This window comes from Octopus sinensis, unplaced genomic scaffold (assembly GCF_006345805.1).
Source record: "Octopus sinensis unplaced genomic scaffold, ASM634580v1 Contig17666, whole genome shotgun sequence".
NCBI lineage: Eukaryota > Metazoa > Mollusca > Cephalopoda > Octopoda > Octopodidae > Octopus > Octopus sinensis.
In genome coordinates this window covers 1-24315 of record NW_021835218.1, presented here as the reverse complement: position 1 = coordinate 24315, position 24315 = coordinate 1, and the positions used below count along the sequence as shown (strand labels likewise).

At 38.7% G+C, this 24315-nt stretch overlaps 2 long non-coding RNA genes across 3 annotated transcripts; one reads left to right on the top strand and one right to left on the bottom strand.

Annotated features, from left to right (window-relative positions):
* Positions 1-11558: 11558 nt before the first annotated feature.
* On the top strand, positions 11559-20765 carry LOC118761818. Of its 2 annotated transcripts, XR_004997660.1 has the most exons (4): positions 11559-11592; positions 12590-12687; positions 16496-16678; positions 20400-20765. It is a non-coding gene; the product is annotated as an uncharacterized LOC118761818 (long non-coding RNA). The 2 variants fall into 2 exon arrangements; XR_004997659.1 differs by lacking the exon at positions 11559-11592 and having other exon boundaries at positions 12452-12687.
* On the bottom strand, positions 15996-16496 carry LOC118761817. The gene is made up of 2 exons (XR_004997658.1): positions 16336-16496; positions 15996-16280 (listed from the first exon to the last, which is right to left on the bottom strand). It is a non-coding gene; the product is annotated as an uncharacterized LOC118761817 (long non-coding RNA).
* Positions 20766-24315: the final 3550 nt, after the last annotated feature.

The window sequence follows — 24315 nt, the reverse complement described above, 5'->3', positions numbered from 1 at the left end:
CATATCTAGCCATGTTCATATATATTTAATAGATGAATTATTGAGTATCAAATATTAAGGGACTAGTATATATTCTTGCATTTAAGCAGTCTTCAAGGCCCCAGGTTGTGACAGGAGTGTTTCAACTATTTATATATATATGTATCCTATTCCATTCTTTGTTTCTATATCTAGGGCAGGTACCACTGGTATCATTACGTATAATGTTATCTAATTTCTTTCTAGCCCCCCCCCCCCTGTATACCCGAACCCTATCTTTCTGATCATATCCAGAGAACTGCATGTGGTGTATGAAGTTCTGTATATGTTTTTTCCATTTCATAGGGTTCATATAGTGGGGACACATTGTTCATTATTCTAACTAAGTCTGCTATCAATATATTAATTTTCAGGCGTCCTGTCTACATATTCTTTGTAATTGTTTTGGATGTATGGTTGTGTGGTAAGAAGCTTGCTTCCCAACCACATGGTTCCAGGTTCAGTCCCACTATGTGGCACCTTGGGCGAGTGTCTTCTTTATTCATTATAAAGGCCTTACATAGAAGGGAAGCTGTGGGCTGGACATAGACAATGTTGTATAGGTCGTGCGGAAACGCAGCACACCCTGGTTCTACTCGATAACATTAAATATAATGAATCATTTTTATCTTTAATTCTTTATTCATACTTGTACATTATATAATCCTTAATGTTAGTAGGGATCCCCAAGTTTAGGAAAAAAATACAATAATCCTTGCATAGAAGTGTGCAGTGGTTTTTGTGGCAGAAACGTTAGCATGCCGGATGAAATGCTCTGCCGTTATGTTTTGAGTTCAAATTCCACTGAGGTCCACTTTGCCTTTCATCCTTTCGGGGTCGATCCAACAAGTATCAGTTACACAGAGAGGATTAAGTCGATTATATCAACCCCAGTGCGTAACTGGTACTTATTTAATCGATCATGAAAGGCAAAGTCGACCTTGGTGGAATTTGAACTCAGAATGTAACGGCAGCCGAAATACTGCTCAGCATTTCACCCGGTGCACTAACGTTTCTGCCAGTTCGCCGTGTTCATGGCTAGTCTCTATGTCTGCTCCATCATGGGCAGACTCTCCTTCTCCCATGAGTTCTCCACATTTTCTTGCCCTTCATAGAGGCACTTCCAAACCTCTTTCTTAGCAGAGTGAACCTTCATCCATGCGATCACACTTCTTTCCCTGTCTTGCAAGCTGAAACACTTCATGTCACAGAACATTGGCAAATGTCTTCCCTTCTGCTTTACAGCTGGTTGAGTATACCTGCCTCCTGGCGACCTTGCTACCAACACCACTGTTCCATGGAAGCAGCGGTCCTTTGACCTGTCCAAGATGTGAGCAGGATAGGGAAACCATCCCGCACGCAATTGTTCAGTATTCGGAGGTGTCAGACGTGTGGGTTTATGCCCAACAACTGTTGTCAAGTGCAGGAAGAGTCTAGAATAGAAACTGACCCACCTGAGTCTATTTCGAAAGAAGGTAAGACTTGTTTTCTCATTGTAGTAGCAATTGTGAGTGAGGTGATTTGGAAGACGGGGCTGAAAGGATTAAAGTCAGGCACTTTCATCTCCGGCCCTGAATCGGTGAATTATTTCACCTTAAAAGGAAAAAATGGTTGGAGAGAAAATGTTTGAGAATCGATGGAAGAATGTAGCATGGATGTTGCGAGTGAATGCGACACAGGATGTATCAGTGGCGAGGCGGGGTCTGAATTGAACCCGCATCCCCACTCCATTCGTGATGTCTTCCGGTCTGTCCTATCATTTGATTTATTCATATTTTTGTGAATTTTTAATGTCATCTTTATGTTATATCCATCTGACCCCAATCATTGCATTGTCCCTTATCTATGTCGTCCCCTTATCGGAAATTTTTAAAAATCACTCTTCCAGTCTTGCTTCTTTGCTCTAGTGGCCCCATCAACTACACTGTTCCCCTGCCACCTCACCCTAGGTCTGGGTGGCACTTTGCACCAGTCACAACTTTGGTCTGTGGCTCTCAATAAGTTGTCTTATAAAATATCATCTGCTTTCCATTTTGGCATGTGTTAGACGGTTTGATATGGAGCAGTCCACACTTCAACTGTCTGTTCTGAAATGTTTTCTATGGCTACATGCCCTTCCTAGCATGTATTTCTCTCACTCTTTGTGAAGGAAACAAAACACACACAAGCATATATACAACAGGTTTCCATCTACCAAATCAGGTAGTGGAGGTACATGGCCTAGTGGTTAGAACAGCGGACTTGTGGTCAAGGTATCGCGGGTTCAAATCTCAGACTGGGCGATGTGTATGTTTGTGAGTGAAACACCAAAGTTCCACGTGGCTCCGGTAGAAGGTAATGGCGAACTTCTGCTGACTCTTTCACTCTCTCCTCCTGCATCTTGCAGCTCACCTGCGACGGACCAGCATCCCATCCAGGTGGGGAACCTATACGCCAAGGAAACCGGCCCTAATGAGCCAGGCATGGTTATAGAAGGAACAAACAACCAAATCAGGTGGAATAGTTTTGTTCAGCCCAGGGCTATGATAGAAGTGGGACTGAACCCTAAGGGCCATTTTGTTTGGATTTAGTTATTTCAAAAATTAAAGAAAACACAAAAACTTTTCATTATTTTTTTTCAAAAATTTAATTAATAAATTAAAAATTAATAAAAAGGAAAAAAAAAAAACAATAATTTCAATTATTGATTGTGTTCATATTTTTTAGAATTCAAATAATTTTGTTTTTTTAAATAGAATTATTTAAACTTAAGGACACTTAACGAAATGGATTAAAAGAGATTAAGGTTCAAAGAATGAAAGAAAGAGAAAAATGAATGAGCAACAATTGTCTGAGTTTCGTTCTTTCTTAATATTTTGAAACTTATTTCCTTTCTTCGTCAATTTACAACAATGGCAGCTTAGAAGTCAAAGAACTGGTCATCGTGTTGCCCCGTCTGAACCCATCTTTCTGTCGGTCCTTTGATCCAATATTGGATACAGTTCTTGCCCTTCAAAGCAAAGAATTCCTTCACCGAAACTTCCATCTCCGTTTTTGGTTGATGAAGCATCGTGAACTCAGATGAAGCTGCTTTCGTTGTAAATTAACCGATAAAGCAAAGAAGTTACCAAAACTTTTGACTTAAAACAACAGAATGCACCATCGGGAGATAGCCCAGACCTTGCTCCCTTGGATCATTACTTGTTCCGATCCATGGATCACTTTCTGCTCTCACAACAATCCATCAACCAAGGGGAGGTGGAAGCTTCAGTGAAGGAGTTCTTTGTCTCAAAGAAATTATCAAAACTTTGGACTCAAAACAATGGAATGGAGCATCGAAGGGATTCCCCACCCAGCAAATAGTCCGGACCTTGCTCCCTTGGATCATTACTTGCTCAGATCCATGGATCGCTTCCTCAACCAAGAGGAGATGGCAGCTTCAGTGAAGGAGTTCTTCTCCTCAAAGGACAAGACCTAGCATCAAAATGGGGTCAAAGACCTGACAGAAAAGTGGCTTCAGGCGGTGCAACCCAATGGCCCCTACATTTAAATGCTGGGCTGCTCTTCTTTGTAACTTGATGAATAAAACAATTAAATTTGCAAAATTTTTGTCTCAACCCAATATTTCGTCTTCTTCAGTTTTTGTTTTTTTTAATGGCTTTTCATTAACCGTTTCCTCTGTAAAGTAATTAACAGTTTATTATTAATGACGATGTAATTATGTGTAGGTAAAAAAAAGTTCCCCTGAGTTGTCATTTTATAATTTCTTATTGTTTGTTTTTTTTTTAATGTCCTTCAAGAGGATCAGAAGGAATTACTGCAAAGACAGACCCAAGATTGAGGTCGAACCTTCCATCTGTCTTTTTTTCTCCCTTGTTTATGCTTTAATCATTGGACTGTGGCCATACTAGAGCATAAGCTCCAAGGTTTTATTCAAACAAAATCGGCCTCAGTGCCTGGTACTAATTCTGTTAGTCTCTCAAGCCAAACTGTTAAGTTACAAGGATGTAAACAAACCAAACACAGTTGCACACATATATACACCCACAAGCATGGGTATGGCTGTGTAAGTAGCTTGCTTCCCAACTACATTCTTCTGGGTTCAGTCCCACTGCGTGGCACCTTGGGCAAGGGTCTTCCACTATAGCCCTGAGCCGACCAAAGACTTGTGAGTGGATTTGGTTGAAAGAAGCCCGTCGTATATATGTCTATGTGTTTGTCCCCCACCAGTTACTATGGCGACTGGGCAGAATCGTTTGTATGCTGGACAAAATGCTTAGAGGCATTTCGTCTGTCTTTACGTTCAACAAATTCCACTGAGCCCAACTCTGTCTTTCATCCTTTCAGGGTCAATAAGTTAAGTACCAGTTGCATACTAGGGTCAATGTAATCGACTATCGCCACATCAGGCCTAGTACTTATAGTAGAAAGGATTATTATTATTATGTTCCTTGTGAGTTTGAACCTGAGCCAGTAAAAAAGACTTCTTGTCTCCTGGGCAGAAGTTAGTTACAGACCAACTGATGGGTTCTGGAATTTTCTACAAACGAAGAGGAAGGATAGGGGTGATGAGGAGAGGGAGGGAGAAAGGGGTCATCGGGGACTTTCAGTTTGATACCTTGCCCTTGAGCAGGGTGCTGCCTGGGTTCGGTTTCGGCACAAGGACTTTGATGCTTTTAGTACTCTTAAAATGGGGCAGTGAAGGGGGGTATGTAAGATTGTAACTAACTTCTCATGGGCCATGACTGTTTTTGGGCCTGAATTTTATTCAGTATTCCCATAGGTACAAAAACTCCCTAAAACCCCAATCATTTTTCATGTCCATACAGCTGTCCTCATCTGAGATGCCTTACCCACAAGGAGCAGCACATTATCGGAAATACTATTTCTGTACGAGGATTTCAGATTATTTCTTACTAACCGATTCTCAACATGGGGTAAAGAAGAGGAAAGAGATACGGAAAAGAAGAAGAGAAAAATAAAAGCACAGAGAGCTTTTAGGGGTAAGGTAGGTGTAGCTTTTCACAGTTCATGGCTTAAATTTTCTTCAGCATTTTCATAGATGCAATACTGCCTAAAACTTCAACTATTTCTTCATGTAGCTGTCCTCATCTGGGGCCCCTGGCTCAAGTATCTGTGAGCAGCAAATCCTCTCAGAAATGTGCTTTTGTATGAGGATTTCTTATTAACCGATTCTTAATATAGGGTAAAGAAGAGAAAAAAGGGGAGAGGGGAAAAAAAAAACACAAAGTGTTTTGGCAGGGTCAGGTAGGTTTACCTTTTCACAGTTACTACTGTTCTAGGGCCTGGGTTTTCTTAAGTAAAACCCCAATCATTTTTTCTGTCTGTTTTTCATGTCCATATAGCTGTGTTCCTCTGGGACATTTGGGTTGCAATGCTTCTGTGAGCGGCACATTATCAGAGTAATACTTTAGTAAGAGGATTTTGGACTATTTCTTACTGGTATGAGGGCTTCAGGCTCTGATTACATTTTACTAGCTGATTCTCAATATGGGGTAAAGAAGAAGAAAAAGGGAAAAAACAGGTTTTGAGCGGTCAGGTATTTCTACCTTTTCACAGTCCATGGCTGTTCTTGGGCCCGAGTTTTCTTAAGTATTAAATTGCCCAAAACCTCAATCATTTTCTTCTGTTTTCCATGTCCATATAGCTGTCCCTCATCCTTCTTACTTGTTTCAGTCATCATGCTGGGGCACCACCCCGAAGAATTCTCTCTGTCTGTATTATCTATCTATCTTCATTCGCACATATCTCTCTCTCTCTCTCTCTATTTATATATGTACATACACATCAATCTTTCTATCTGCATTTATTTATGTATATATATATATGCGGGTATACAAGGGGATGCTGAAAATTTCCTGTCTTTGAGGGTGTCACGAAAGGCCATGGTTGGACGCCCAGCGTTCCGAGTTCATGTCTTAGAAAACCTGAATAACTGCTGCAATAAATGTGTGAATCTCAGAATAAAATCATCATTAACTGATCCTCCTCTAATTTCTTTTACACAAAGCCTGGAACTTATATATGTCTCTCTATATATATATAAATAAGTACAAGATTGCTAATTTAAATTAAATGCCGATCTTATCAAGTGGCCAGCATGGAAATAAAAACCTTCAAAGGTAATAATTATTATTAAAGTTATAACTGAGGGTATCTGCGAGATACCGCTATGCTGAAAGTAGCAGCCAGGATCTGTCTCTAAAACCACCTTAAGTGTTCATATAGCACAAATAGAGAAGATAGTAAAAAATTATTCGATAATTCCAGATCCTGGATTTCTGACTTCAGAAATGCTTTGCCTCATCAGTGGAATATATGCTGAGAGTATCCAGTAATTTTTTTACTAGTTTTATTTTGTCTTCTCTCCTTGTGCTGTATGAGCATTTATAGTGGTTTTAGAGTCAGATATTGGCTGCTATTTTCAGCATGGCAGTATCTCTTAGATAGCCTTAATTATAATTTATATATATATAAGCGATGGCGGTGGGAATTGCACAAGTAAATCTAAGACATTTTAATTTGGAAAGAATTTAATAAAATGATTTTAAAATTATATAAAGAAAATATTACCAGTTTTAAATGTTGTCGGGGGTGTGAAAAAGATGTGTATTTTTACATCAAAATTTTATTAATCTTTACTTATATTTGATAAGATGAGATTCATCATTGAAACCGGTAATGTTTTCTTTGTATAATTTTAAAATCATTCTTATTAAATTCCCTCTTAGATTTACTTCTATGCTATTTTCATCTCCATCTTATATATATAAAAATTTGACTTGTATAGATCTCTAATCTTTTTCAACTATGTATATATATATACGTTTATCATTTCATTCTGTAAGATTCATGATGTGAAATCGTGTTTTTCGAGATGGTCATTTCATTTATTACTCATTTGACTGCGGCCATGCTGGAGCACCGCCTTTAGTCGAGCAAATCGACCGCGGGACTTATTCTTTGTAAGCACAGTACTTATTCTATTGGTCTCTTTTGCCGAACCGCTAAGTGATGGGGACGTAAACACACCAGCATCGGTTGTCAAGCAATGCTAGGGGGACAAACATATACACACACACATACATATATATATGACAGGCTTCTTTCAGTTTCCGTCTACCAAATCCACTCACAAGGCATTGGTCGGCCCAGGGCTATAGCAGAAGACACTTGCCCAAGATGCCATGCAGTGGGACTGAACCTGGAACCATGTGGTTAGTAAGCAAGCCACTCCTGCGCCTATTATTAGTATTATTTTTGCCAAATAGTGCATGTGTATATTTGGCAAAAGAAAAAAAAAACCATTACTAAATACAACAATGTATATATATATAATTTACATATATATCCCGATGAAGGGACATATAAAATATCCCGGAAACAGCTGTAAGACCTTCTATTTATAAATGTTCAGAAACCTTTCACAGCCTTGGATTTTTATCTCATCCTGTTTATTTTCTTATATATACACCTGCTGATATATGACCTACGTTGGACTCCTCATTTGCATAATCTCCGAACCTGGAGCTTAACTATAGGCTGTCCATAGCACTTACTCAGCATTACCTGACACCTTTGGGTCTTCTCAACACTATTACGTATCATAATATATATACAGGGCCGGCCTTAAGGTTGCTGGAGTCCCAGGCAAGCTAAACAAATTTCCTTGTCTTTGTCATGCCCTTCTTAGCGACCCCTAGCACATTGCATCCTAGGTGACTGTCCGAGTTGTTGGTACCTTGAGCTGACACTGTATTTATATATATAAAGCTGAAGTTGTCTGTGTATGGCAGGTTTGGTAGCCTTCAACTAACACTATCTCCTCCGAGACCCTACGGTGCAAGTTGACCAAAATTGAGAGTATGATAGAAGAAGGCTTGCTCTTCCTTCTGTAGAAATTCAAACTGGACCATATTAACATCAAAAAGGTGCTTTTTTTCTATAAAAATCCCTATTCTTTACGATTTTTTCACTGCTGTGTCGCCACTTTTCGGTGTATTTCAACCAGAAAAATGTTCACTTAAAGAGAATAACAAGCTACATAATGCAAAATTTTTACTTTTCAAAAATTCCAATTCTAAAGGGTCGAAACAAACCCGATCAACGCCAGGCTATACTGCTCTACCTTCTAGGGGAGTTTAACGCTTGCGTGGGATCTGACCATGATACGTGGCCCATTTGTGTGGACACTTTGGTATTGGCAACATGAATGACAATGGTCAGAGACTACTTGAATTTTGCACATACCATAACCTGTGCATCACAAACACATTCTTTGCCAACAAGCCATCCCACAAGGCATCTTGGAGACATCCAAGATCTCACCACTGGCATCAGCTGGATGTTAACATTACACGGAGATCCTTTCTGAATTCTGTGCAACTGACCCGCAGCGCGGATTGTGACACAGATCACTTACTAATTAGAAGTAGGGTGAGGATTCTGCCTATTATATATATATATAGGTGCAGGAGTGGCTGTGTGGTAAGTAGCTTGCTTACCAACCACATGGTTCCGGGTTCAGTCCCACTGCGTGGCACCTTGGGCAAGTGTCTTCTACTATAGCCTCGGGCCGACCAAAGCCTTGTGAGTGGATTTGATTGACGGAAACTGAAAGAAGCCCGTCGTATATATATATGCGTGTGTGTCTGTGTTTGTTCCCCCAACACCGCTTGGTGTGTTTATGTCCCCGTTACTTAGCGGTTAGGCAAAAGAGACCGATAGAATAAGTACTGGGCTTACAAAAGAATAAGTCCCGGGGTCGCGGTGCTCCAGCATGGCCGCAGTCAAATGACTGAAACTAGTAAAAGAATATATAGGCTGCAGGTAACCTTACGCCTAAAACAACAAATGTCTGAAGTGTGTCACTTATCGGAGTTGAACCCAGAACCTCATTGTAACACAGACTTCTTAACCAAACATCTATTACCCCCATTTATCATTCCCTTCCACCCGTAATACCCTTTCTCCATCCCAGAAGCTTCAACTCCAAAGTCGCCAATTCTTCTGGTTAACAGTTCAGCATGAGTTATCTCCCCTGCATTCTAATTTTTATTGATTGAATCTCCTGAGATTCTTGTCTGCAGGGCTCAGGTGGCCCCTCGACTGGTCAAAGGGACGTCTATAGCTGATGCCTCAATGGGAAGTGAACAGCGCATGGGTGAGATGCATGATTGCGTGTGTATAGAGGGGAGAATGTCAGGGCACTAGTTAAGAAGAATGGTCCCGGTGCTCGCGCTAGCTAGTCGTGACTAGTCGATCCTACAACGACTAGCAAAGTAAGGATCGACTAGCGAGCGCCGGTGCGCCCCTACGCGTGTGGGCGCACCGGGACCACTGTTCTTAAGTAGTACGAAAATCAATCTTCTTGGAAACCGTTGAGAAAGGTGCAGCCAGGCGAATCCCCAGCAGCAGGCAACCACCTTACTCTGAAGGCCTTGCTTTCCGGGGCCTGGACATGTTAAAGCCCCAACACTTGGCAACTGAATTGGTAAACTCCCACAAGATTATCCACAACCTGGGGAAACCTTTTCCAATTCCGTCTGTCGGACACTCCAGGACATCCTCACAAAATATAAGTCAGAAAACAGCACAGCTCCTTCCATGACTTTCGGAAACATTTTTTCACGCTGAGAGTTGCTGAAGCATGGAACAAACTGCCGGCATCAGTTGTTGGTTGTCGGAGCACTGCATCCATGAAAACTTCCTGAGATTCGCCAACACTACACCTGATTTTCTCTGTACACAAGCAAGCATCTATCTGGCTCATACACTGTTCACTTCCCAGACATTTCTACAAATTACCGGAATTCAATGTGAAAGGAATATATCGTTGGGTAAGTCTACACTAACACATATCGTTTTTATTGAATCGATCTATTGCATTTCAATCTGTTTTAGGGTATCTTTTTTCTTCACAAATCTAAGTAAACCGAATCTGTTTCGTAAACGAGGGACATATTCAGAATGTTATTTACCTAAATGGACGTAATGGTTAAAATTGACGAAATATGTTAGAACATATAGAATTTTCTCAATAAAACCAAGAAAAAATGATGTTTTATAAACATATTCTACCAGTATAGGAAGTTTAAAAGTGTTTGGTTAACTAGAAGATATCCTGTAGCATATACATATTTACGTAGGTATGTATGTATATAATTATATTATATATGTATATATTTATATTATGTGTGGATGCAAAAGCATTCTGCTTTGAATAGAAGTGAAAGCAAAACTGGGTTGAAAAAAAAAAACCATTTTGAGAGAAAAAGTTAAAGAATGTTGTGGGAATAATGGTAGAATGTCTAAAAGCGACGAAGGACAGCCTTGAATTTTTCTTCTTAACTTAAATATGTTATTTTTATACTTAAATATGTTATTTTGATATAGGCACAGGAGTGGCTGTGTGGTAAGTAGCTTGCTTCCCAACCACATGGCTCCAGGTTCAGTCCCACTGCATGGCACCTTGGGCAAGTGTCTTCTAATATAGCCTCAGGCCAACCAAAGCCTTGTGAGTGGATTTAGTAGACGGAAACTGAAAGAAGCCCGTCGTATGTATGTGTGTTTGTCCCCCCAAACATCACTTGACAACCGATGTTGGTGTGTTTACGTCCCCGTAACTTAGTGGTTCGGCAAAAAAAAAAACCCGACAGAATAAGTCCTGGGGTTCATCACAACTACACATTCTTTTAATAAAAAATTTAATCAAAATTACGTCAATGTATTTTGTTTTGCAAGGTTCCTGATGGGAAATCGTGTGTCGAAACAGATATTGTTATATTTTGGGACGGTCAATTTGTTCTTGTTAAATCAACACACGCACTGTACATTCGCTCTTCACTTCAGATTGATTGTAGTTCTCATTTTATGTCCTTTGCCTGGAAATCTTTCGTCACACAATCTGTAACTCTTTCAGGGGGAGACGTGGGACGGAGAGTCGCTGAAGAGGTCACAGGGTGTGTGACGAAAGAATTATCAGACAATGGTCATAAAATAAGAACAACAACAATCTGATGTGAAGAACGAATGTATAGCGATTGAGTTTATTTGGCAAAAAGAAATTGTGAGGTGGGGGCTTCCCGAAATATTACAATTTAATCGAATTTTTTGAGAGAAAAAGTTAAAGAATGTTGTGGGAATAATGGTAGAATGTCTAAAAGCGACGAAGGACAGCCTTGAATTTTTCTTCTTTTTTTTAAACTTAAATAAGTTATTTTTACACAATTTTTTCATGGCGACAGGTGGCTGGGATGTTAGAGCGTCGGACGAAATGCTTAGGTGTACTTCGTCCGACGTGACGGTCTGGGGGTTCGTTTCCCCGGATAGTCGCTCGGTCTGAGTACATCTAAGTATTTCTTTCGGCGCACTAATTGGCAAACCTGCCGCCTTTTCAATCAGTTTTGCATGTGACCTAGTTGTTTGACCCGGTTTATCGACCACCTGCGAAGACTGTGCGCGTAGTCGCGTGTCCGCGCTAGCTGGGGCGCGTATGCAAATGAGTTGGTATGGCACATGCGCGAAGATAAGATATCTTATAAAAGAATTAATGGGTGTCCATCACTGTTATACGTATGTAATATAATTTTTCTATTGGTTTTAAGTTGATATTAATTAATTAATTAATAAATATTTAACTTTTCATTCTTATTATTTAAGACCGATGATAAAAGTTCTTTCTATTTCTTACTAAAACCTTAAAAAATTGTTTCTATCGTTCACACCTTTTATTTAGAATTTATTTCTCTTTCGAATGAAGACAATAAGCATTTTTATACAGTTTGAAGAATTCTATCTATATATAGGGTGGAAGAAAAGGGTTTCTCTTATCTTCAGAAATGTAAACAAATTCACGTGTGTACTTATACCGAAGGATCGTATTCTACACACTCAGAAAATGTTCTGTTTCCTGACAAATACTCATTTTTCTGGACGTTATGAGGAAACGAAACTGACGCGTGTTAATTAATTAACGATCCTTTAATGAATGTCTGCTTTCCACGGGGATGAGATGGCTTTGTAGGTAAGAGTCACATTTGGCCATTAAACACACGCAGTGTACATTTGATCTTCACTTCAGCTATATTGTAATTACTTTAATTTCTTTCTTTAAATTCCGTCGACTTTGCCTTTCATCCTTTTGGGGTCGGTGGAATCAACAATTGCCCTCCCCACGAATTTCAGGCCTTTAGTAGAAAGGATTGTTAATTTAATTTGTTTGTCAAAGTTTTTTAATCATACGTGGGATAAAGGGTCGTTGAAGGGGTCACGAATGAATTTAAAACCACCGTAACGATAGAAGCTGAAGTGACCAGCAAATGTCTGGTGCGTGGATTTAATTAGCAATATCTGGAACTTTTAGAGTTATTCCCCTGCAACCACATTCGATGATTGGTTGTAATGACTAAGAGGAAGTGACGTCAGAGACAGCGCCGAAAACTGAAACAAACATTTTTTTTTTCATCGGAAGGAAATCTGTTGCTCGCAGAACTTCCTTCTTGGTACAATCTAATGGTACGTTACATTTAATTATGTTTTTAAGTAGAAGTTTCGTTTGTATTGGTGGCAGAGATGGAGCCAGACTGGTGAACAAAGGAAATATATATATATTTAGCTGTCAATGGGCAATATGTGGCCTGACTCGGCCTCCCAACCAAAAGTTATGAGGTAAGACCATTACGTTTTATTGTGCATACATACACATATATATAATAATGAAATCATTATACAGTGCTCAGGTGCCCCACAACTTGTGAAAAGTGCGTATAAAGCATCTGCAGTGATGTAGAAATGTCTGTGAAGTGAACAATGTATGAGTCAGATAGATGCTTGCTTGTGTGTATGGAGGGGAGAAGATCAGGTGTAGTGTTGGCGAATCTCAGGAAGTTTTGAAGGATGCACTGCTCCAACAACTGATGCCGGCAGTTTGTTCCATGCTTCAGCAACTCTCAGCGTGAAAAAATGTTTCCGAAAGTCATGGAAGGAGCTGTGCTGTTTTCTGACTTTGTAAACATGTCCACGAGTGCGGACATATATGTGTGTGCATATATATATACAAACATATACACTAATAAGGTGTATGTTTATTTATTTATGTGTGTGTGTGTATAAATAGCTTTAGATAAAATATCTAATTATACCAGTTTATCATTGGGATGTTACTCCAAATTCTTCTTAGCAATAATCTCTATGCATTCCTTTTAAATACTAATTTAGGAACCTACAAGTGTGTCTGAATATTTACAACTCGTATATTTTGGTGGGTTAAAATACATCTAAACATTAGCCCCGTCGTTCCCACAAGAGCCAGAATAACACCCATTGTAACTATAATAAATTCATGTGGTTTTTAAGTTTTACAACTTAATCTCTCTATATATAAAGCTGAAGTTGTCTGTGTATGGCAGCCTTCTACTAACACTATCTCCTACGAGACCCTGCGGCACAAGTTGACCAAAATTGAGAGTATGATAGAAGAAGGCTTGCTCTTCTTTCCGTACATTATAAAATTCAAATCGGACCATGTTAACATCAAAAGGTGGGGGGGGTCTATGAAAATCCCTATTTTTTGACTGCTGTGTCACCAATTTTCGGTGTATTATTACCAGTAAAATGTTCACTTAAAGAGAATAACAAGCTACATAATGCAAAATTTTTACTTTTCAAAAATTCCAAAGGGTCGAAACAAACCCGAGCGATACTGCTAGTAACCTGATATAATTGCAGTACAACATATAGTTGATTTCCTTTCCTAAGCTATACCTGTATCGAAACATATCCCTTCAGTAATTTCCGTAAAATCTTATTTCAATTTTTTTTCAGTTTCATTGCTTATGTATTTTTTTTGTGTAAGTACTGTATATGAATGTGTATTTGTATATGCGTGTGTGTACGCATTCATACACAAAAATAGATACAGCCACATAAACACATACATTAGATCTTTTCGCTTTGACCGGCAGATTTTAAACATAATTTCTTTGTAACTAAACACTTTTAAACTTCGTATCCTGGTAGAATGTGTTTATAAAACATCTTTTTATCTTGGCTTTATTGGGAAAATTCTATAGTTTTTCTCACTTACTTGTTTCAGTCATTTGACTGTGGCCATGCTGGAGCACCGCCTTTAGTCGAGGAAATTGACACCAGGACTTATTCTTTGTAAGCCTAGTACTTATTCTATTGGTCTCTTTTGCCGAACCGCTAAGTTACGGGGACGTAAACACACCAGCATCGGTTGTCAAGCGATGTTGGTGAGGACAAACACAACACACATATATATACAACGGGCTTCTTTCAGTTTCCGTCTACCAAATCCACTCACAAGGCTTTGATTGGCCCGAGGCTATAGTAGAAGACACTTGCCCAAGGTGCCACGCAGTGGGACTGAACCCGAAACCATGTGGTTCGTAAGCAAGCTACTTTGTTGTTTAATTTCTTGCATTTCGGCAATTTAAACCAATGACGTCTATTGAGGTGAATTTAATTTCTATACATATACTTATATACAAAATAAAGAAATGCATACGCGCGCGCACACAATATTGTCATAGCAACCGTTACACAGATATCTGACGTCGATTCTTTAATATTATTGGTTGAAATTGAAAAGCGGTAGTGACGTCAGGCGACCAATGACCGAGCCTGCGCCTGTAAAACATTCTTTTCTCTGGCGGTAGGAAATATTCGGGGTTCGATCCTAGTCTACCGTACCCCCGACAGACCTGATTTTTTTCTGTTTGTTTGAATAAGGAACAAGTAGTTCTTTCTCTTCTTCTTTGTCGATGTTCTGACAAAGCCAGGAAGCATTTTTCTAGGTGAGGCCATAACATTATTATTCATCTCTTCCCAACGCAACTTACTTTGGCGAGGAATAGAACATGTCCCGGTTTCTTTCCTTTTTCCCATTTTATAAATATCCTACATTCTAAAGCATGAAATTCGCATTTTATATTTCATCTCTTGGCGATCCTTCGGTATAGGTATCGTAAGTGGATTTGTTTACATTTCTGAAGATAACAGAAACCCTTTCTACTAATTTTGCATCGACCCAAAAAGCATGAAAGGAAAAGTGAACCTCGCGTTGAGTTTGAGCTCAGAACGTAGCGACGGGTGAAACACCGCTAAGCATTTCGTCCAGCTCGCCACCCTATTAATGATAGTGGTAAGACCATAGGGGGTCTACTTCTGGCATATTGGTGTCCACTTAGTGGTCATCGCTCTTATATGTATGTAATATAATTTTTCTGAATCTTCAGATTTCTCTGTATGCTACACCACTGGTTTTTAATTGATATTAATCAAATATATATTTAATTTATTATTTAAGACCGATGATAAAAGTTCTTTCTATTTCTTACAAAATATTCTGTTACTAACACCATACAAATTGTTTTTATCGTTCACACCTTATGCAGAATATAACCATTTTTATACAGCTTGAAGAATTCTAATGCTAAATTAATATAAAGGTTTCAAACTTACCGGCAAAATTAGTTTAAGGACATGTATGCAAATTATTTTGCCAAAATGGGTGATCACATTTGTTTTGGGTTTTTTTTTTTCGTTGTCAGAAAAAAAACAAGTTCGTTTGTATGTTTTCGTTTCTCGTTATTTTCAACGTTTTTTTTATGTTCTGTACCCATATTTGAACTCGGAACGTAGCGACGGGTGGAACACCGATGAGCATTTCGTCCAGCTCGCCACCCTTATTCATCATCGTTTAACGTCCGTTTTTGCGTGCTAGCACGGGTTGGACCGGGGTCTGGGAAGACTGGAGGCTGCTCCAGTCTGATCTGGCAGTGTTTCTACAGCTGGATGCTCTTCCTAACGCCAACCACTCTGTGAGTGTAGTGTGTGCTTTTTACGTGCCAGGGGAGTCTGGCAGCGCCCACGATCGGTTGGTGCTTTTTACTTGCCACCGGCACAGAAGCCAGTGAAGGCGGCGCTGGAATTAATGATAACAATGACACAAGTTATGATATGACTAGTTGTTTGGGAAGTTTTTTATTTATATAAGTTACAAATTGGAGGTAAAATTTGATAGGAGGGGAAGATTTGGGTTGGGGGTCAGTGGAGTGGTAGTCATGGCGGGTGGAGGGAATCAGATCAATTGTTTGTGGGGTGGCGGGGGACAGTACCACATCTGTGGTGTGTGATTTCTTGAGTATTTTCTTTTTTCAAGAGTTTGTTGTGGCGGACTGGATCACATCTGTGGGGTAGGTTACGTTCAGGGGTCAAAATGTTTGTATACTGAGTAACTTTAAGAAAAAAACTATACCATTGTTTTTTTTTCTTCTTCTTTTGACTAGACACAATAGCAAAAATTTGTGGAAGAGGAGGGGGTCGTTTCCTGGTGCAAAAGGGACACAGAGGGGGGGGGCAGTGCTTTTAGGATACAGTTTTCAGTGTCACTTGAGAAACTTCCGGTTCTCGTGTAAAGGGAGATAATCAGAGTTTTGTTTTGGTTTTTCAGCAGTTCAGAAAATTGAAAGTTCCAGCAAGGACCACCTGTCCATCTGTGAAGCTTCCGTTTCTCGTATAAAGGGAGTGTTTTTTATTTCTTTCTAACAGCAGTACAAACGGTTGAAGCTACAGGACTTATCCATCTGGTGGACGATGCTGTAACTAATGGAATAACTGAAAAAATTAGAGGACGGTGAGTGACATTTATGCTTAGTGCTTGTCTGTCTGTATGTACCCCCTGTCGACATCTACACTATATATACACCCAATCAACAGTACATATACACACACTCAAACAACATGTCTACTTTTGATGTCCAGTCAACTCTACACTCACACAAAATCCACAGTGTATCTATATATATACACCACATCAACACCCTGTCTAGATATCTAGTCTCTATGTGTGTATATATATATATAATACACACCCAATTGACAGAGACTGCTGTCTTTCTTTTTGCAAGTTGCAGCCATGCTGGAGTACCGCCTTCAAAAGGTCCTCCCTGTCATATATAATTCACTCAGTTACTGCTTTTATCAATTTCTACTTGTCAAACAGCTAAGTTAAATCAGACCACAATGGTTTTGTATCAAACACTCAGCCAGCCCCATTCCACCCATCTGTAGGTTGGTCTACAGCTTAAACAGTTAGAGACGAATAAATGGACAGTTGAAGGTGGGGTGGGATCATAACATTTTTGCTGTTCTCTCTTGTTTGAAACAACAAAACTAATTAGCTTTAAAATGAAAAAACAAGGGGCAGAGAGAGAAAGACAAAAATAGGGAGAGACATGAAGATGTAGAGATGCTAAAACAGACAAACACAACTGCAGATATATATATATAGAGAGAGAGAAACAAGGATGTAAGGTGAGAGACAGATTGACAAAGATGCAGAGAGTGTAAGTACGTAGTGATGGAGTACAGGTGGTGTTAGGATTAGCATTGATTGGTTTGTTGGAATCACACACACGACCTCTTCCCTTCCACAACACATGCCCACACAAACAAAAAATATATTACCCAATATAACAACCCCGTAAAACACCATCACACAATCGGAACAAAACAACTCGGAGAGAGTAGAATCATGATGTGCCAGGCCCCACAGTTTTTTTTTTTTTCTTTAATTTTGTCCACAGCTAAGAACTTTTCCATCACTAAAAGACACATTGTCTTTATCTTTTATTAAGGAGGGGGCGAAATGCCCAGTGGCATTTTTCATCCATCTTTAACGTTTCTGATGAAATAAGGGCCAGTCAAGCACTGAGGGTGGGGGGTTGATTACATCAAATCCAAAATTGCTGGCATGGTGCCAAAATTTGAAACCATTATTATTGTAATTGTTTTTCCAAGACAATTCTTTTAAAAGAAACACATTTTAGTCTTTAAGTCTTGTAGCAGTAGATGTTGTTACCATGGTGATTCTTGTCATGTAACGTTGTTCTTATTGTCGCCATTTTGTTTTTTGGGAGGGTGGGGGTGAAAAGGACAGGGTGTGGGGTGGGATGAAAATAAACAAAAACAATTAGTTGGGGTACAGGGGGGGGGGTGTATGCTCATGTGAGGGGAGATTGAAAAGCAGGGCAGCAGAGAGATGGAAGGGATAAAGAGGGTAGGTCGATTGCAACCTATTACATGGACAGTCTGTCTGATGTGGTGGTCAATAGTTTTATATATATGTTTATATAAAATGACCACTAAACAGTGCATAGGTCCTTTGTACCCAAGACAGTTTACACAGAGGGATTAGAATAGAGTAGGAGGTAAAAGAGAATTCAGGAAGGGATGAAAATAGAGAAAGACAAGAGAATATGGAGACAGACATTCTTTAAATTTGTTCATGTTGGAGTTGCCCATTATTATAATTATTAATATTACTGTTTGTGTTTCTCTTTTACGCAGCAATCACAACTGACCCCCCAGAGGTCACGGACATAAGCACGCCCTTTTACGACACGGGTCGGCCATTCTCGGCAGGCGTGCTCGACCGCGACCCCGCCGCAGAGTGTTGCGGAGAGTGTGCGCTGGCAGAGATGACGGAGTGCGTCGGACTGGGGGAAGAGGGTGGCTGGGTGGTGAGGAGGGTCGTTGAGGCGACGTCCGAGCTGGTCGACAGCGACAGGGGCTGCTGTATGCCCGGCCCCGCCGTACATCTCTGTAGGTTCTGTGATTGCTGTTGCTGTGATGAGGCTGTGGAGGAGCAGCTGGACAGTGGAGACGACGACGTGGAGGTGCGGAGGAGGAGGTTGGTGGTGGTGGTGGAAGAGGATGATGAGAGCTGTGGTGCTGTGATCTGTGGTTTGCTTTCGCGACCATCACTGCTGCCCGTCGTCATTGGTGTCTTGCCGCAGACATGATGGTGGTTCTCCCAGTCTTTGTGTTGGCAGAACGAACCGCAATATCGAGCGATGTTGCACCCGCTGCACGTCTCACTCGCTTTGCGTCCGCAGTTCCAACAACTCTGCAAAGAATCAAGGGAAAGAAATATTAGAATCTCAATGAATTGGAATTTGGTCAAAAAAAAAAGCAGATATAAAGGCTTTATGCTGAGTGCTTGTTTGTATGTACACCCTGTCGACATCTACACTCAAACAACATGTCCAATTAACTCTACACTCTTTGAGCTCCCTGTCTAGATATGTTATGTATAGGTTTATGTCTATCACTGTTTGAGTTGCATAATAGTGGTTTTATACTGTGAAATTTGATTTAATTTATATTCCTAACCACATAGTTCTCGGTTCAATCCCACTGTATGGCACGCGTCTTCCATTATAGCCTCTTAGACTGACCAAAAATAGTGTTTAAAAACATCTTTCTTTTTCTCAAGAAACATTTTACCCAACTTGTATACAGATGCGTTTATATATGGAAGTGTGATAGTGCTATGTGTGTATGTCTGTACATACACATATATATATACATGCTTGCATGCATACATCCGTACTTTATATATACATGCATACTTACATTCATTCATACATATATATATGCATGCATATACACACACATATGCTTGCATACATACATATACACACACATATATGCTTGCATGCATACATATACACACACTTACATCCATATATGCATATACTCATATATGTATGCATACATACATATATATATATATGCTGGCAGACATGCATCCGTACTTTATGCATACATATATACATGCTTGCATGCATTTATACATATATGTGTGTGTCTGCATATACTTGCATACATACACACACACACACTTACATCCATGTGTGTATTGACATACGCAATTAGCACTATCACACTTCCATATATAAACGCATTTGTATACAAGTTGGGTAAAATGTTTCTATAGAAATAGAAAAATGTTTTTAAAACACAATTTTTAGTGTCAAGGAAAACTACTCTTATCCCAACTACAAGCGTTTTAATAAGAGACACAAAAGTCTGAGACATTTCAGTTTAGGAGGGAATTTAATAAGAAATTATATTGTGTTGTCCAGGAAGTTCATGCCGATTTATAGTAGCTTACCTTTCGACTTATTTTAGAACATAGCTGAGTCCCTAAAATGGGATTTGACTCCACCTCCGTATAGGCTATCTTTTGTCTGGGGGGGGGGGGGGTATATACTTTTAACGTTCCACTGGCACAAGTGCCGATCAGACGATACTATCATCGGCCACGTCAGCGATTCTGATTTGATTTGCCTCGACAGGTCTTATGTATCGAAACGTAGAGTGGATGAAACCATGGTGACTGAAGAAGGGTTTTTTTCCTTGTGTTATTTGTCCTGTACTCTATTTTTGTTGTTGTTTAAGAAAAATGTCCAGTTCCTTGGTGTCCTGTACTCATATATACAGGGTCAGGCAAAATGATCTGACACATTTGTAGATTAAATAAAAGGCATTGTTTTTCGTTTCTCTTTCAGTTGCTGCCATGAATTGGACTGGTGAGCATCGCACTTTCATTGTGGAAACGTTTATCAAAACAAACGATTCTGTAAATGCAACACAAAGAGCGTTCCGTTTGCACTTCAATCTTGGTAGACATGATCCCGTACCAGCTCGAAACACGATCTTCTTATGGGTTACCAACTTCAGAGCTACTGGATCTGCATTGAAACGAAAATCAACCGGCCGACCTCGCAACGCCAGAACTTAAAGATTCAATTCGTCAAGAAATTACAGCCATTCCACATGAAATGACCCGCCGAGTGATTGACAACTTTCGTGAACGCCTTCGACAGTGTGTGGACAATAATGGATCCCATTTGACTGATTTAATTTTTGAAATAAAATGGCATTTTATGTTCTTTTCAAAAATAAAAACACTTTTTTGTTTCATTTGCCTGTAGAGGTAGGTACGTACATATGTTTTATTTATATATATATAAATATTATATAATATATATAAATTATGTATATTATATAAATTATATATATAATATACATAAATATTATAATATATATAAATTATATATATAAAAAATAAATAAATATAATATAATAATAATAATATAATATAATATATTATAGTATAATATATATATAGGATTATATATATTATATATATATTATTATATATATTATTGATAATATATTATATATATATATATATTATATTATATAATATATATTATATTATAATATATATATATTATATATATAATATATGTATATTTTTTATATAGATGTTATATATATATGTATTATATATATTAATATATATTATATATATATATTATTTATATATTATATATATAATATTATATATATATTATATATATTAATATGTGTATTAATATATATATTTATATATATATATTAATATATATATTAATATATATTATATGTATATATTATATGATGTAATATATATGTATGTAGTATATATATATGTAATATATATATTATTTATATTATATATATTATTTATAATATATTATATTATTTATAATATAATGTTTTATATATAATTATTATATATTATATTATATTTATATATAATATATGTATGTGTATTATTTATATTATAATATATTATAATATATATGTTTATATATATAAATATTTATATAATACATATATATTATTTATATATATACATATTATTGTATATATATTGGCGTTGGAAGGGCATCCAGCTGTAGAAACACTGACTGGCCTGGTGCAGCCTTCGGGCTCCCCAGTTGAACCGTCCAACCCATGCTAGCATGGAAAACGGACGCTAAATGATGATGATGATATATATATAATTTTACATATATATATTATGTGTGTGTATATATATCATTTAGCGTCCGTTTTCCATGCTAGCATGGGTTGGACGGTTCAACTGGGGTCTGGGGAGCCCGAAGGCTGCACCAGGCCTGGCAGTGTTTCTACAGCTGGATGCCCTTCCTAACGCCATATATAAATACATATATATATATACATATATATTGGCGTTAGGAAGGGCATCCAGCTGTAGAAACACTGACTGGCCTGGTGCAGCCTTCGGGCTCCCCAGTTGAACCGTCCAACCATGCTAGCATGGAAAACGGACGCTAAATGATGATGATGATATAAATATATAATATAATATATTTATATATATTACAATATATATATTATATTATATCATCATCATTTAACGTCCATTTTCCGCGCTAGCACGGTTTCGACCGGGGTCTGGGAGCTCGGGACTGCTCCAGTCTAGTCTGGCGTGTTTCTACAGCTGGATGCCCTTCCTAACGCCAACCACTCCGCGAGTGTAGTGGGTGTTTTTTACGTGCCACCTGCACAGGGCCAGAGGGGTCTGGCATCGGCCACGTTCGATGGTGCTTTTTATGTGGGGGGGGGAGAAATATAGGGGAGCACCAGTGGGGAGGGGTGGTTCAGAGAAATGATGACAGGTTCTAGGCAAGTAGAACGTAGGATATCAAGAGAGGGGTAATGCATGGTCAAATAGCGTATTGAAGAGGGGGGTTCGAAGAGTAGACACCTATAATGGTGGTGGGAGAAGCGACATCCGGTATAGATGGAGCAAAAATATAGAGATATCCGGTATTGGTGGTGGGCAAGGGCGGGTGCACCGGGAATATGACGGGCTGGCTTAAAAATGCTCTTAGCAAAGGAAGAGGGAGAGAGAGAAGGGAAATAGTGGAACCCCGCGAAAATGGGCCGCCATTGAAAAAACCCCTGTATGGAGAAATAATATGCAATACAAGGCGAAGCTGAAAATAGTAATAATAATAATAATAAGCAAATTTTCGACCGAGGATCAAAGGGACAATACTAATACTACTAATAATAGTAATAATAATAAATAATAAACAGCTCAAACACAACATTAGATTAGAAAGACTCTCTTATCTTGGGAACATTTCGTTCTTCGGCCTGACACAGGAATATGACGGGCTGGCTTAAAAATGCTCTTAGCAAAGGAAGAGGGGGGATGGCAGACAACGTAATAAAAGAGGGAAAATGTAACCCCGCGAAAATGGGCCGCCATTGAAAAAACCCCTGTATGGAGAAATAATATGCAATACAAGGCGAAGCTGAAAATAGTAATAAATAATAATAAGCAAATTTTCGACCGAGGATCAAAGGACAATACTAATACTACTAATAATAGTAATATAATAATAATAAGCAAATTTTCGACCGAGGATCAAAGGGACAATACTATACTACTAATAATAGTAATAATAATAATAATAAACAGCTCAACCACAACATTAGATTAGAAAGGACTCTCTTATCTTGGGAACATTTCGTTCTTCGGCCTGACACAGGAATATGACGGGCTGGCTTAAAAATGCTCTTAGCAAGGAAGAGGGGGGATGGCAGACAACGTAAAGAGGGAAATAGTGGAACCCCGCGAAAATGGGCCGCCATTGAAAAAACCCCTGTATGGAGAAATAATATGCATACAAGGCGAAGCTGAAAATATTAATAATATAATATAAGCAAATTTGTCGACCGAGGATCAAAGGGACAATACTAATACTACTATAATAGTAATAATAATAAATATCTCAACCACAACATTAGATTAGAAAGAACTCTCTTATCTTGGGAACATTTCATTCTTCGGCCTGACACACAGGAATATGACGGGCTGGCTTAAAAATGCTCTTAGCAGAGGGAGAGAGAGAAGGGAAATAGTGGAAACCCGCGAAAATGGGCCGCCATTGAAAAAACCCCTGTATGGAGAAATAATATGCAATACAAGGCGAAGCTGAAAATAGTAATAATAATAAGCAAATTTTCGACCGAGGATCAAAGGGACAATACTAATACTACTAATAATAGTAATAAATAATAAACAGCTCAACCACAACATTAGATTAGAAAGACTCTCTTATCTTGGGAACATTTCGTTCTTCGGCCTGACACAGGAATATGACGGGCTGGCTTAAAAATGCTCTTAGCAAAGGAAGAGGGAGAGAGAGAAGGGAAATAGTGGAACCCCGCGAAAATGGGCCGCCATTGAAAAAACCCCTGTATGGAGAAATAATATGCAATACAAGGCGAAGCTGAAAATAGTAATAATAATAATAATAAGCAAATTTTCGACCGAGGATCAAAGGGACAATACTAATACTACTAATAATAGTAATAATAATAAATAATAAACAGCTCAACCACAACATTAGATTAGAAAGACTCTCTTATCTTGGGAACATTTCGTTCTTCGGCCTGACACAGGAATATGACGGGCTGGCTTAAAAATGCTCTTAGCAAAGGAAGAGGGGGGATGGCAGACAACGTAAAAGAGGGAAATAGTGGAACCCCGCGAAAATGGGCCGCCATTGAAAAAACCCCTGTATGGAGAAATAATATGCAATACAAGGCGAAGCT